The sequence below is a fragment of the Monodelphis domestica genome, chromosome 3, assembly GCF_027887165.1.
Source record: "Monodelphis domestica isolate mMonDom1 chromosome 3, mMonDom1.pri, whole genome shotgun sequence".
Taxonomy (NCBI): Eukaryota; Metazoa; Chordata; class Mammalia; order Didelphimorphia; family Didelphidae; genus Monodelphis; species Monodelphis domestica.
Window position 1 is genome coordinate 481,934,702 of NC_077229.1, and position 14,525 is coordinate 481,949,226.

Genomic DNA, 14,525 nt, shown 5'->3' on the forward strand with positions numbered 1-14,525 from the left:
ATTCCCAGGTATCTCAACCTTTCCCTCCCCTCTCTGGTACATGTAAAGATAATTTTAGGGTTGTGACCTAATCTAAATTAATTTTGGTCACCAGGTAAAATACCCAATACCTAAATTAATTTTGGTCACCCAAATAAAATACCCAAGTCAGTTTGCAAATTTATGGTGGTTTAATTAATATAGAGGGAAGGAATTAAGGAGAAGGGAGAGGGAAAAGGTGTAGGATTTCTCCTGTCTGGCCTGTGCCAGGGGGAGTTCAAAGTCCTCCACCACAAGGTCTCTGAAGAAAATTAGTGGCTTTCTAAGAGGATAGTGTTTGGAAGGTAAAGGAGAAAGAATCAGCCTAAACTCCGAGAGGGCTCAGTAAATATGCCTCACCTGAACTAGGCTATTCAGCTTCCTCCAGTATGGTATCAAGGAAAACTCACTGCTAAGCCTGGACAATAGCAGCTGCCACCCAAGGTGCCCAAATGCTCAGCACACTCCGCCAGCCACCTCTATGCTGCCAAAAAGGCTGGAGAGAGGAAGTGACAAGAAATATATAGACAGTTTTTACATCACTTTCTTGTGTCTCACATGCATCAATGGTAGCTTAAGCTTGACTTAGGACAGCCCAGTGGTCTGTCAGTTGTTTCTGATTTGTCATTTGCTAGCACATGTCTGTCATAGGCCATCCTCCTAAATACTTAATCCTAGACATTGCTGTTTTTGTTAGACTAAGTAGGGTGGACTAATCTAAAGTTCTGACAAAAATATATAGATATGGTGTCTTTTGTGTGTCAGTTTTTCAATTCATTCTCTAGAGGTGAACATTTACAAATTATTCTTCACATATTGATTCTATAGCTATATATAACATTCTCTTGGTTCTACTTGTTTCAGTCTTTGGTTTTTTGTTTTTTTTTTTGGTAGATCTTTCCAAGGTTTGTTTTTATTTTAATTAACATGCTTATTGTTTCTTATGTTGCAGGAGAAATTGAGCAATTTTAGGGAAGTTTGACTCTCAAGGAAAATACTTAGGAGTGGTTCTAAAGCTCAGAGACTGGTATGGGAAGATATAGACCCCCTCCCCCCCAAAAAAAAAGGAATTTGGTGGGAGGTTTTAAGTTCTTTGGGAAGAAATAAAGATCTAAGTAGGAATAGGGTGATTTCATACTAGGATGAATACTAGGATGATTTCAACTGACAACAAAGAAAGCAAAACTTCACACCTCTTTTTTTTCTTTATTCTTGGCTAAGAATAACCTTTGTATTGAAATGGACAGAACAGGGAGTTGATACACAAGATAAATAAGGAGACCTTAACAAAACATGAGCTATCCTCAATGAATTCAAATTATTTGATGCAAATGAACAACTTCAGCTCTTGGAGGGAAATGGCAATTATGATTATAGGGTCACTGTCAGTGATATTTGAAAGATTATAGAAAATGGGAGAGGCACCACAAAATTAGAGAAAGGCAAATGCTCTGATTTTCCAAAAAGTAGCCCAGGAATCCTTTCTTAGATATTTTTCTGTTTAACAGTTTTATCAATGGCTTAGATTAAGGCATAAATGGTATCCTCATCAAGTCTGCAGATGACACAAAGCTAAAAGGGAAAACTAACATAACAAGTGACATAATCCAAAGTATCTTAACAACTTAGAGCATTGGACTTAATAAAATAATATGAAATTTGAAAGGGATAAATATAAAATATTACACTCAGTCCAAAGAATCAGCTTTTCAAATGCAAGAGGGAAAGCAATAACGGCAATTTGTTTCAAAGAAAACTGGAACTTTTAGTACTTAATATGAGTCAACAGTGTGATTTAGCAGTCAAAAAAGCTAATGCAATATAGGGCTCAACTAAAAGGAACAAGGCTTCCCACTGTACACTCTCTAAGACAGAACTCTTTTTTTTAATAGTTCTTTTTTATTTGTAAAATTTTATTTAATTACTTTAGAATATTTTTCCATAGTTACATGATTAATGTTCTTTCCCTCTCCTCCTCTCACCCCCCTCCTATAGCCAACAGGCAAATCCACTGGGTTTTACATATGTTTTTGATCAAGACCTATATCCATATTATTAATATTTGCATTAGAGTGATTGCTTAGAGTCTACATCCACAGTCATATCCCCCTCAACCCATGTAATCAAACAGTTGTTTTTCTTCTGTGTTTCTACTCCCACAGTTCTTTCTCTGGATATGAATAGCATTCTTTCTCATAAGTCCCTTAGAATCAAGACAGAATTCTTCTACAGTATTATATTCATTTCTGGCTATCGCTGTTTAAGAGGGACACTGATAAGTTGAGAAGTGTCCAAAAGAGACAATTGGGATGATGAAATCATGATATAAACATGATATAACAACATCCTGGTTGAAAAAACTGGACATGTTTAGCCTGAAAAAGAAAAGTTTTGGGGAGGGGAAGAGGTGGGGGGAGAGAAGGAATTAGATTTGTTCCATTTGGCCTTAGAGAGCAGAACTCAGAAAAGTGAGTAGAACTTATAAAGAAGCAAATTTAGACAAGATGTGAGAAAAAAATTTCTACTCATGTTGAATGCTTTAAGAGGTTCATTCCTCCTCCTTGAAGTTCTTCAAGCAGAGGCTAGATGACCATTTGTCAAGGATGTAATAGTAATTCCTATTATGTATGACTGCTGAGGTCCTTTCAACTTCTGAGATTTTGAGTAATTATATAGAGTTGTCTTCTCTTTTTTGGAAAAGAAAAAGGGGGAAATGCTATTATTATATTTGCTTAATCTAAAGGTTCAGTCATATCTAATATGGTCAGTTATCAGTGAACTACCCACAGAAGCTTCCCATGAAGTGATTCGTGGGACAATTTAATTTTTCAGTGCCTAAATGTGACACCAAGGGCTGTTCATTACTGATGAGGAGGGAATTCAAAGAGCCTCCTACAGCATTTCTCAAGTTATAGTCACTATTTTTGGCACTTGGTAGCAGGAATATCATGCTCTAGAGTCTATCTTCTTTATGCATTGACTAATGGAAGAAGAACCAAAGTTCAAGAAGTAGATGAAATGACAAATTGCTTAGTGAAGAAACAGCAAAGAAAATTGCTGCTCTCTAATCTCAAAGTTAAGCATTAATTAAAGACAACACATGACTAAAAAATAAAATGAAAGGCTGGAAAGGTGGTATTTTACATTGTAATTTGATATTAGTAATTTCTTTTAATTTTGGAATGCCTCTACACCTCAAAGAACTCTTAGATTATTTAAACAATGTTTGAAAGATGTGTTTGAACTTTGGAGAGATAACTTTTTCCTCTTGTAAAGGCCCATCTCCACCCTATTCCTTTCTAAGCAGAGATTCAAAAGTGCACATGTGATATGTGACCTAAGAAATTCTGAATTAATTGGATTAGTCTAAAAGCATATCCTTTGTTTGTAAAAAAGATGTTCTCTGCATGATACCCAGAAGAACTTTATCTCTTTTTTTATCTTACTCTTTCCTAGAAGTATCTTTCTCTCTCTGATCTTTCACAATGACAGCTACTGATTCTTCAAAATATGGAGAATCTCATATGTCATATTAGAGTGCTTTGTACCAGTGAAAACTAGACAGAGCAATTTAGTGATGTGTCCACTGTATCTTGGATTGTCCCAGTCATCCTGACTTCTCTTTTGCCACAAGCTTTAATGACTGAAAAAGAGAATGAAGCTGATGACATTGTGCAACTAAGCCTCACTTAAATCCAGTTCATGCTAAGTCAGAAGGTAACACCACAATGTCATTGGTCCTCTTTGAAAACAAAGGATGAACAACATAGGTAAACTAAGTCAGGTTACAGATCAAACTACATTTAGGGGATTCACAAATAGACTGAGGAGGAAAATTTACCTTCAAGGAGTCAGAGACAGTTGAAATTCTTCCTCAGGCTTCTTATCTAAAAAATGCTTAAGCCTCATAAATAAATTTTTACATCCCTTGGGACAGCTTTTGCTCAGGTGAGGTTAACATTAAAACAGACTCTTGAATGACCAAAATTTGTAGGAGGAATGACCCTAAAACCCAAATAATAAAAGAAATAATTTTAAATCTCATAACAATAGGAAATCAAAATTTAAATGGTTAATGAATGACAAGCTAGAAACTTATATAATGTACAGTAATGAAATTCTATTATTACCTTCATGATAGAAACTCTAACACTCCTCTTTTTCACACAGAACTTCTGCCAGTGGGACCATAGGCTCTGAGCAAAACTTTCAGAGGAGGACAATGCATATAAGGAACTATACTCCATACAACTAGGACATTGAGCCACTTTCTTATCCTTTTGCCTCCTTCCCTCTTTCAAAAGCTAGCTCCTTTATATGTATTGCTTTCTAATATTATAAGTCTCCCGAGAACAAGATTGTCTTACTTGCTTATAAATGTTTTGTTTGTGTAGAATAGTGCTTGACACATAATATGAGCTTGATAGATTTTTTTTCATTCAGATAACAATACCTTGATTATTTCACATATTTAAATGTATCATATATTTAAATATTTTTAAAGATCCAAGGCTAAATCTCTAACAAAAAAGTTTTAAAACATAATAAATTAACTAATCCTACTAACTCATGTGGAAGCTGGCCCAAAATGTATTAGCAATATTTATTTTTCAACTTTAGGTGTCATTGGAAAAGCAAATAGGATTCAGATTCAAATGAGGATGAAATTATTTTAAAACTTGAAAGAAATTCCATTACTATTTGAAAAGATTTTTTTCTCCTAAATATTTTTTCTCTCTGATGTTCAAGTGGCATGGTTTTCTAATGAAGAGAGTGATTTAAAAGTATGCCATAATATAATACCAGAAGTCAGATTTGTTTTCCACTTCAACAGCAGAAACTTATTTTGTATAATATGTTTATCTGAATTCATGACAGTAATGAAACAAAGAATCCTACCATCACAAATATGCTTCTGAGATCATCAAAGTCAACTCCCTCATTTTACAGTTGAAGAAGTGAAGTGAAACCAACACAGGTAATAAACAACAGAGATTATATATGGTGGAGGATCTTTTAACCAATGTCATCCTACTCTAAAACCAAAGATCTGTCCCCTCTACCATGCTTCCTCTCTTCTGAAGATTTCTGAAGTATATATATTTTAGAGGTGGACCTTAGTGATCATGGAATCCAATTCCCTCTGAGAGTGAATAAGTGACTTGTTTGGGTTATGTAGCTAAGTATCTGAAGTAGGGCTTGAAATCAGGTCTCCTAGGGTTCAAGTCAAGCAAACTACTGTTTCTATCTACTGTGCAGATTTATCAGAGGATGTTCTCCCACCAAGAGGCAAGTCATACAGGCTAAGTAGTAGCCCCTCTGAGTCTTAAATAGACAGACTAGGAAGTCAGCCAATAGCATAAATATATTCATATAACACTTTGAAATTCTTTAAGCATTTTACATACATTATCTTATTTGATTCTTTCAATAGGCTTGTGAGGTAAATAATGCAAGTATCATTTTAAAGATGGTAGAGAGAAGGGGAGAGAGGAGGAATAATTGTTAAATCATTTAATTTTAAAATTAATTTTAATTTTAAATTATTTAAATAATTTCCAAATAATTTAATAAATTAAGTGTTCATTAAATCCTTACTATCTGCCAAGTACTGTCCTAATATCTAAAATTTCTTTACAAATATCTCATTTGATTCTCACAACAATACTAGGAGATAGGTACTATTATTATCCCCATTTTAGAGCTGAGGAAACTGAGGCAAAGAGAGATTAAGTGACTTTGCTGAGGTTACACAGCTTGTAACTGATTAAGACTATTTTTAAACTTCATTTTTTCTGAATCTAGGGCCCCAGTTCTGTCCACTATATCACCTAGTTACTTCTGTGCCAATGAGAAATTAAGTTTTGGAGAAGTCATGCATGTGACAGACCTAGGATAAGACTGGAAGCAAGTGGCAAAAATAGAAATATGAGCCAAACTCTCCTGATTCTAAATACAGTATTCATTCAATCAACTACAGCTGTGAAATAGTAGAAAGTATATTGCACTGTCTATAAAAAGTCATGGTTCTATTGCCAGTATAAAAGTTAAATTAATATCAATAACAATAACTCCAGGTTCTTATTTTCCATAGAGTTTTATTAATAATTACTAAAGATAGAGGAAGCAGATTAAAGCCTAATCTAACCTAACTGACCACTGCTTGGTTCTCAGCCAGGCTCCTCAGCTGTGTTTCAGAAAACAGAGAGGGCGGTGCTACATGAAAACTTTTATCCTCTGCTCCCCCCATGCATGTGTGTTCACTTCCAACTATGCAGCATAAGCATGCAAATGGGATGCTGGGTAAGATCAGCTGGGTTGGAGGAGCCTTGGGGAGAGAATTCTATCTACACAATCTCCCCTGTGATTCTTTGGGAGACAAGCATGTTGAAATCTCCCAGATTTACATGCCTAGTCTTCCCAGTGAATGATTTCACATAACCAGTTTAAACTTCTCAAGATCTCTTACTAGAGGTACATACAGTATTACACTTTCTAAGGGGAAATTATAATAATTTTAGGATAAGAGGGAAATAAAAGAGAAAGAGAGCAAAATCAATGATTGCTAGGTACATTGACAAAAGACCAATTAGGGGGCAATCACCTTTGGCATAAGAGTTTACATTCTAAATAAATGCATTCAACCCCACTCAGTTCAATTCAGTACATCCCAAAGTTCATTGTGGATCTTCAGATGCAGTGTCTAGTTTCTGCAGGCATCTTTATGGCACCTTCTCCAAACAGTTCCTGGTCTTATGAAGTTCCATTTGCTCCTCTTCTGATACATTTCTTCAAACTTCAAATTTCCTTGTTTTTGGTCATTCCCCTGGACACACAAGGTATACTTCTAGCACCCTGGAGGAGCACAGCCTTCCTGGGAAGGTCTGTTCCAAGTCCTGTTAACCAGGGGGGATGGGATGGAATTCCATCCAGGCTCAAAATCAGTTGGAGGAGAAAAACAAAAGTTCATCTGATCTTGGACTCTTTGGAGCTAGGAGTGAGAACTACAAATCTCTAAATCCTTTGCTTGAACAGAAGAAGATCTCAATTCTCAACTGGAGCCAATCTTTGGGATAAAGACTCTCTTTTTCCTTTAGGGGAACCCAGAACTTATTCCTGAAAAAATATTATCTAGGTCAAACCCTCAAAAGCTATATAGAAAAGAAATATTAGGGACTTCCTCTTCCCTTTGTCCTTTCATTATTTTTCCAACAACTTTTTCCAACAACTTTATACCCAAATAAATTAGATATCTTGGTTTATAATAGAACTTGAATCAGAGACTATGTGTTAGGAGGGGAATTTCAAATCCATCAGTTAAGAAGGAGGCTGAGGGGAAACAGACTTACACTTTAATCTAAACTGACCAACTCCATTGGTAACAGCTCAGCTTAGAAAGGGGGAGGAAGTGTCACATAGTATTCACTCCCCAAAAGCTAAACATTGGTTCCTTCCTTTTCAAAGTCCCCCTTGCTAACATACTTGTCACCTGGTTGTAGGTCATGAAGCAAGAAGTTTATAGTTCTTACTGTAAAATTGAGATTTGAACTCTGGACTCCATTCCCCAGGAGTCCTTGCTAGCTCCCAGAATGCCCTCTAATCTCACTGAATTCTCACCTGGGATGAGAGCAAAATTTTATTTAAAGGGTCTTCCCCGTAGGCGGGGGCTCTTTACTTCCTGTCTCCACTGGCAAACAGAAGCACCTCATGATGTGAGTGAAATTTTGGGTGGGCCTTATGGCCCACCTGGCACGTGCCTTTTCTTACTTGCATATTCTTATATTCTCAACCTTTAATAAACCTCATAAAATATAATACTCCTTGCAGAGAGAAACAAGTTTCTACATGCCTCAGTCTCCCCTAAATTTTAATCTTTACATTACTTGTACTGCAGCTCTGAATTCATGGAGTTCTCCCAATTTTATCTGTAAGTCCTATATATATTGTGAAGATTGGATTTAGCTCTCCCCTGATTGTAACAATGAAGGTACCTAGCTCTACCTTTGAAGATTAAATTGTAATCCCCAGTCTATTTTTAGATTTTAATCCCCAAAAGTGTTAACCCAATATTTAAAGTAAATCTACTCATTTTAACCACAAAAAGTATTAACTAACCACAAATGATACAAACTAACCACAAAAAGGCGTGAATGCCTATTTCATACATTGAGTGGGCAGTCCTGGAGAGGAATGTCTGCAGTGATTGATAGATGTAAAATTTAGGGGAGGTGACACAAGAGGAAAAGGTTTTTAAATAGAGGAAACAGAGGCACACAGAGATAGAGAATTCAGTCCCTTGGAGTTGGACTGGAAGAATCAGTCACTCGAAGCTGGACTGGAAGACAGACATTTGAGGAGAGACTGGAAGACAGTCACTCAGACTTGGCTGCGGAACTGGACCCCTGGAGGAGCTCATGCAGGAGACCTCAGACTGCTTTCCTTTTAGATGGTCACCTTGGTGAGTGAAAGGCTGACTTAGTTTCCTTGCCCTTTCTGGAGGTGTGAACCTCTGAAAAAGGCCCATCATCTTGAGACTCCTTTCCCCTGGCTGGGGCTTAGAATTTCTACTTGGTTCTGAGGAAGCCAGAGCTCTCTCTCCCCTTTTCTCTCATCCTTAATATCTTCCCTCTGTTGTAAAAATAAACAACCATAATTCTATTCTACTTGATTAATTAATTTTGGGATTTTAGAAATTAAATCCCTGGTGAACACCAATTTAAATATTCAGTCCAAACACAATAAATTTGACACATAGACATAAGTCTATGCATAAAATGAGGAATTTTCCTCATTTTTTTGCTTTAAATTTTTGAACTTTATTCATGTACCAGGCCTATCAGAATAAGTTCTCATTGCTGTTAGTAATGCCTCTCTAGCCTGGCATAGTTTTAAGTAGTCTTGTTCATTGTTTGAATTCCATTTTGGGTCTGTTAAATTTATGGTTGTACTGAATAATATTTTAGTTGGTTGCCAGGGATTTAATTACTGAATCCCAAATGAATTACTAAAGTCAAAATGGAATTTATGGTATTTTATTTTACAATAAAGAAGGAAGATATTAAGGAAGAGAGAAAGAGAAAAAAAGAGAGATAGCTGCTCTGGCCTCCTCTGAGCCAGGCAGGAGTTCAGAGGCCCCAGCCAAGGGAAAAGAGTCTCAAGATGATGGGTTTCTCCAGATGATGGGTCTCTCCAGAGGCTGGTGCCTCCAGAAAAGCCAAGGGAAAGGGAGCCAGCCTTTATACTCACCATGTCTCAGTTCAAAGGAACAGGGACACAAGGAAAAACAGGTCCAGTCAGCACTCTTCTGAATGAAGAATTATTCTCCTCCGTAGAATTCCAGCAGAAGTGGAAGTTCAAGTTGAACTTCCAAAAGAACTGAGTGCCTCCAGGCCCTTGTCACTCTCTTTTAAAGACCTTTTTTCTTGTGTCACTTCTCTTAATCTTTACGTCTACCAATCACAGCCAATACTCTGCTCTAGGACCACCCAGAAGGCAGTCTGATTCATCACCTACTCTTTCACACATGGGTCACAGACCTCCCACTCAGTGTGTGAGATGGGTGTTAGGACCTTTTTGATTAAATCCAAATTGGGCAGATCTCCATACTCAACTTTAAGTACTGTGCTTATGTTTTTCGGGATTAAATCTAAAAATAGACAGGGGATTACAATTTAATCTTCACAATCAAGGAAGAGCTAAGTACCTTCATTGTTACAATCAGGGGAGAGCCTAATCCCATCTTCACTGGTCTTGGGGGGGGGGCAATGAATCACTCTCCTTCCCTAGGCCTGATTAACAAGAGAAATAAGTTTATTTTTTTTCTCTTTCCCTTAAAAAGGTTTGGAGCAAATTGTCCAAGTCTAGCTTTTTTATTACCACAATGGGCTCATCTTCAAAGGAAGGAGTATTTTGCTTGACTCTCTCAATGTATGGTGGAGTAAAAGGTATATGATGCCTAAGGGTGACTAAATCTCCACTCATTGTAAGTGAGTACTTCCCTTAAGGAGAATCAACCTTTAACTGAATTATGTTCAACTTCTGTTGCTTGGCTCAGTGTTTGGGTTAAGATGGAGTAGGTAAAAGGAGGAGAAGCTGTGGGAAAGATGGGCCGGGAAGGGGAGGGATGAGAAGTAGGAGCAGGAGGGGGGTTGAATCAGGTAGGAGAGGGATGGGCTGGGGGGAGAGTGAAAGGATTAAGGGTGGGATTGTGGGCATAGATGGGAGGATGGGCAGGGGAGAGATGAGAGGTAAGAGCAAGGGGGGTCAGATAGGGGAGGTAGGGGCTGGGGCAGAGGAGGAAGAAGAAACAGGGCAAAAAGGAGATAGAGATGGGGTAGAGGTAGGAAGGAGGATGGGGGAGAGGTGAGACCATGGGCTGGGCCAACAGGGAAAGGGTAGGGGATAGAGGAGACAGAGGGAGAAATTAAGAAAGGGGGAGAAAGGCATAGGTTCAGGCTCTGCGTGGTTAAAAGCTGAGCAAGGTGAGAGAGAAGGTGTTATGAATCTCCCTTCTGAATCTTGAGATTACTCAAGCTTTTCTCGGGTGCTCTATCTAAGTCTTGAGGTCAATCAAGCTAATTTTCTGTTGTTGTTTTTTTTTTCTTGAGGAGAAATAGAGAAACTGCAAGGTATCCTGTTAGTGATAACACTCCCAGGAACAGTACTAAACAAAGCCATTCTGAAATTGTAAACTGTTCAAACTTAGTAAAGTTTTCTGGGAACAGGATCTGGTTCAGATAGGCAGGAAACTGTTCTTTCAAAGTTTGGACCATGATTTTCAGTCCCATGCTCAGACACTCCTATTTGGTGTAAGTATAGGCACACCATACTTAACTGGCTTTTGAATGGAGGGTGGCTAAACTTAGCTAAAGGTTAAGTTTCGGAAGGAAGGCAAGAAAAAGAAAAAGCTTTCTATTTTAGGCACAATAAAACACACTTTCTTAAAGTGACCCCCCCCCCCAGGGTACAGCCAAAGTATTGAGTTCAGCTAATAGGTTTGGAAGCATTTTATTCTTGCCCCTCCCCCTAGAAGTAAAAAACACCAGGTGCTTCCAAGGTGGGGGGTCTGGGGTGCACCTTAGGGGGGCCAAGTAAGGAGTGCCTAACTGTCAGGTTATCAATCCCCTGAGCTACTTAGCTCTCCTCCCCTCCCTATGCTAGGTGGGTTCAACATCTAGAGGGGTGGCACAGGAGACCCCTGTGTGGCTAACACCTCAGTCCCCACTCTCACAGTCAGGAGGTTGGAAGCCCCACAATCTCCTGGCTGCCCCTGCTGGTCTCAGCTCCAAGCTAGAATTCAGTAGCTACCTGTGAGGGTGGGGTTGAGGGCACTGCACAGGATAGGTCACCCACAGTCCTGTTTGGATTCAGGTTCTGAACTCAGCTATAAGCTGGAAGTCTATAGCTCCCTGCAAGGGGGAGGAGTGATGAGGGTGGTGCCCCACAAGGCAAGGGACCTCTGCCCAGGACTCTTGGGGGATCAGCAGTGCTTTGGAGGCATCAGCAGCAGGAACCAAGGGAGGGAAGCTGGCACAGGCAAAGTACTGGGAGCAACTGGAGGTTTGTCTTGAAGCTAATCTGTCCTTTTGACTATTTCCAAAAAAATTGCTCTACAACTTAGAGAGGAGTAAGGGTCCTAAACTCCAGACTTCTGGTCGCCAAAATGTAAAATTTAAATTAATATTTATAACAATAACTCCAGGTTCTTATTTTTCATAGTCTTATTAATAATCACTAAAGATAGAGAAAGCAGATTAAAGCCTAATCTAACCTAATTGACCACCACCTGGCTCTCAGCCAGGCTCCCCAACCTCATTCCAGGAAACAGAGAAAGACGTGCATTCACATCCAATTACCCAGCATAAGCATGCAAATGGAATGTTGGATAAGATGACCTGGGTCAGACAAACCTTGGGGAGAGAATTCTATCTACTCACCAGATCTTCTACTAACTACAAGGGCATTTCAACTCTCTCTGGTTTTGTTGTTGTTTGGTTGTTTTATTTGTTAAGTGACAAAGTGCTAGGGAAAGAGCCTCTGACTTGGACCCAGGATAAAAATATCTTAGAGAATCAATTTCCTCTTTTACAAAACAGATATAGTAATATTTGACCTGCTTATCTCACAAGATTATTGTGAGGAAAAATTAGTCATCATAACTCTGGTTTCCTCATTAGTAAAATGAGAGGGAGAAAATAGACACTAAGTTTGCTTCCCACTCTAACAATCAGTGATTCAATCCTTGTAGAAGCACCTTTATGCAAAAGATTTCTCTTGGTTTCTTCCTGTTGTCTTAAAACTGCCAAGTGCTTACTCCTACATGTTGCCTTTCTGGACACCACACTCTTTTTTTTTTTAAACCCTTACCTTCCGTCTTGGAGTCAATACTGTGTATTGGCTCCAAGGCAGAAGAGTGGTAAGGGCTAGGCAATGGGGGTCAAGTGACTTGCCCAGGGTCACACAGCTGGGAAGTGTCTGAGGCCAGATTTGAACCTAGGACCTCCCATCTCTAGGGCTAGCTCTCAATCCACTGAGCTACCCAGCTGCCCCCATGGACACCACACTCTTAATCCCAAAGTAATTAAGACTCTTCTTCACCTCCACGTTACCTTGTATTTACTTTGAATCCATTTATCAGTGCACAAATAGTTTTCTACCTGATAGACAAAATGCTTCTTGAAACTGTCAAGGAATCCATTTTTGTACTAGACATTAGTTTACATTTTTCTTTAAGGCTTGGTATATAGCCACTTAGACATTGTCATCCTCTTCTAGGTTTGTGCCTTCATCTTCTTTGTAACCACAGTAACTTTCTATGGTTAGGTTCTTGTTTGTTTGTTAGGTTCTTGTTTGTTTGGTTTTGTATGCATTTTATATTTTATTTTGTAATTCTTCATTGTACAGTAAAGTTGTGTTCTGATCCTGGATTGGAGAAGGTACTGTCCCAATATTCCTGTGTCAGGGCTAGGGGCTTTGCTGTATGTTTGCACTGTGCTTCATGGTTTGCACTAGTGGGAGGCCTCTTTGCTTACACTGGTGAAAGGTCTTGCTTCTGGCTTGTACAATGTAGGGCTTGTGTTGGTTAGAGACCATGTTCTGGGATCAAGACCTGTCACTGGCTTACACAGGATGTCTACTCCAGACTTTACTCCCTCTCACCCCCATGAGACAGACCTTTCTTGCTAACTCTCCATGCTGTCCTAGATGGAAAACCACTTCACAGTTCCAAAATTCAGGAGATTATTTAGAGGGAATTTAAGAGAACTTAAGCAAATTTCTGCCTCACTCCACCATCATGGAATTGGAAGTCACTATTAAACAATATTAATAAATCAATTAATAAACATTTATTCAGTGGGTACTATGTGCCAGGCATTAAATTAAGTTACTTCAAAGGGATTTCTTTTAATATACCAAGCAATGGCTTGCAATTAGCAAACCTAACTAAAGTAGTTCACTGTCACAGAGTTCTACATATTAGGAACATAAACTCTACTGGAAACAAATAATGTGTATTTTAGAACTGCTTCTGATTAGTGAAGAGTTTGGAGGAATAATTCTATTGTATTTGGAGAACATAGTCTTAAGAGGCAATATGGCAGAAGATACTGGGGTTACTAATCTAACAGTGGAGGGAGTATGCTCATAGAATTGTGGGGAGCAGAAGGATCCCAGAAGATCAGTTTCCATTTATAACTTTATTTCTGTTCCTTAGAACAATGTTTTGATTGTAGTTGAATCTTGAGAAACTAAATAAAAACATTAAGTTGGTAAGTGGTTCTAAGCTTTTTTGAGTATAAGGATTATTTGTTTTAATTTATTTTTAACTCTTACTTTTTGTTAAATTTTGAGTTACAAATTCTCCTTCCATCCACTAAGATAAACAATATGACAGCAATTATAAGTATAAAATAATGAGAAATAAATTTCCATAGAGCCATGTTATAAAAAATTAAAATATCATACTAAAATTTCTACTCAGAGTACATCAGTTCTCTCTCTGGAAATAGATAGTATTTTTTATCACGAGCCCTTTGGAATTATCCTGAATCACTGCAGAGTAGCTAAGTTTTTCACAATTGATCATCTTTATAATATTGCTGATACTGTGTACAATTATTTCCTGGTTCTGCTAACTTTACACTGTGTTTATTCATATAAGTCTTTCCAAACTTTTAGGAAACTCTCCCCATCATCGTTTCTTGTAGCACAATAGTATTCTGTCACAATCATATATCACAATTTGTTCAGTCATTCCCAACTGATATATATTCCCTCAATTTCTAATTCTTTGCTGCCACAAAAAGAGATTTTTATGTATATGTATCTTTTCCACTTTTCTTTGATCTCTTTAGGATACAGACATATAATAGTATTGCTGGGTCAAAGTGGCATGCATAATTTGATAACCCTTTGAGCATAGTCTGAAATAGTTCTTCAGTATAGTTGGAACAGTTCACAACTCTAACAGTGAATTATTGTCTCAATTTTTCTCCATCCCCTTCATC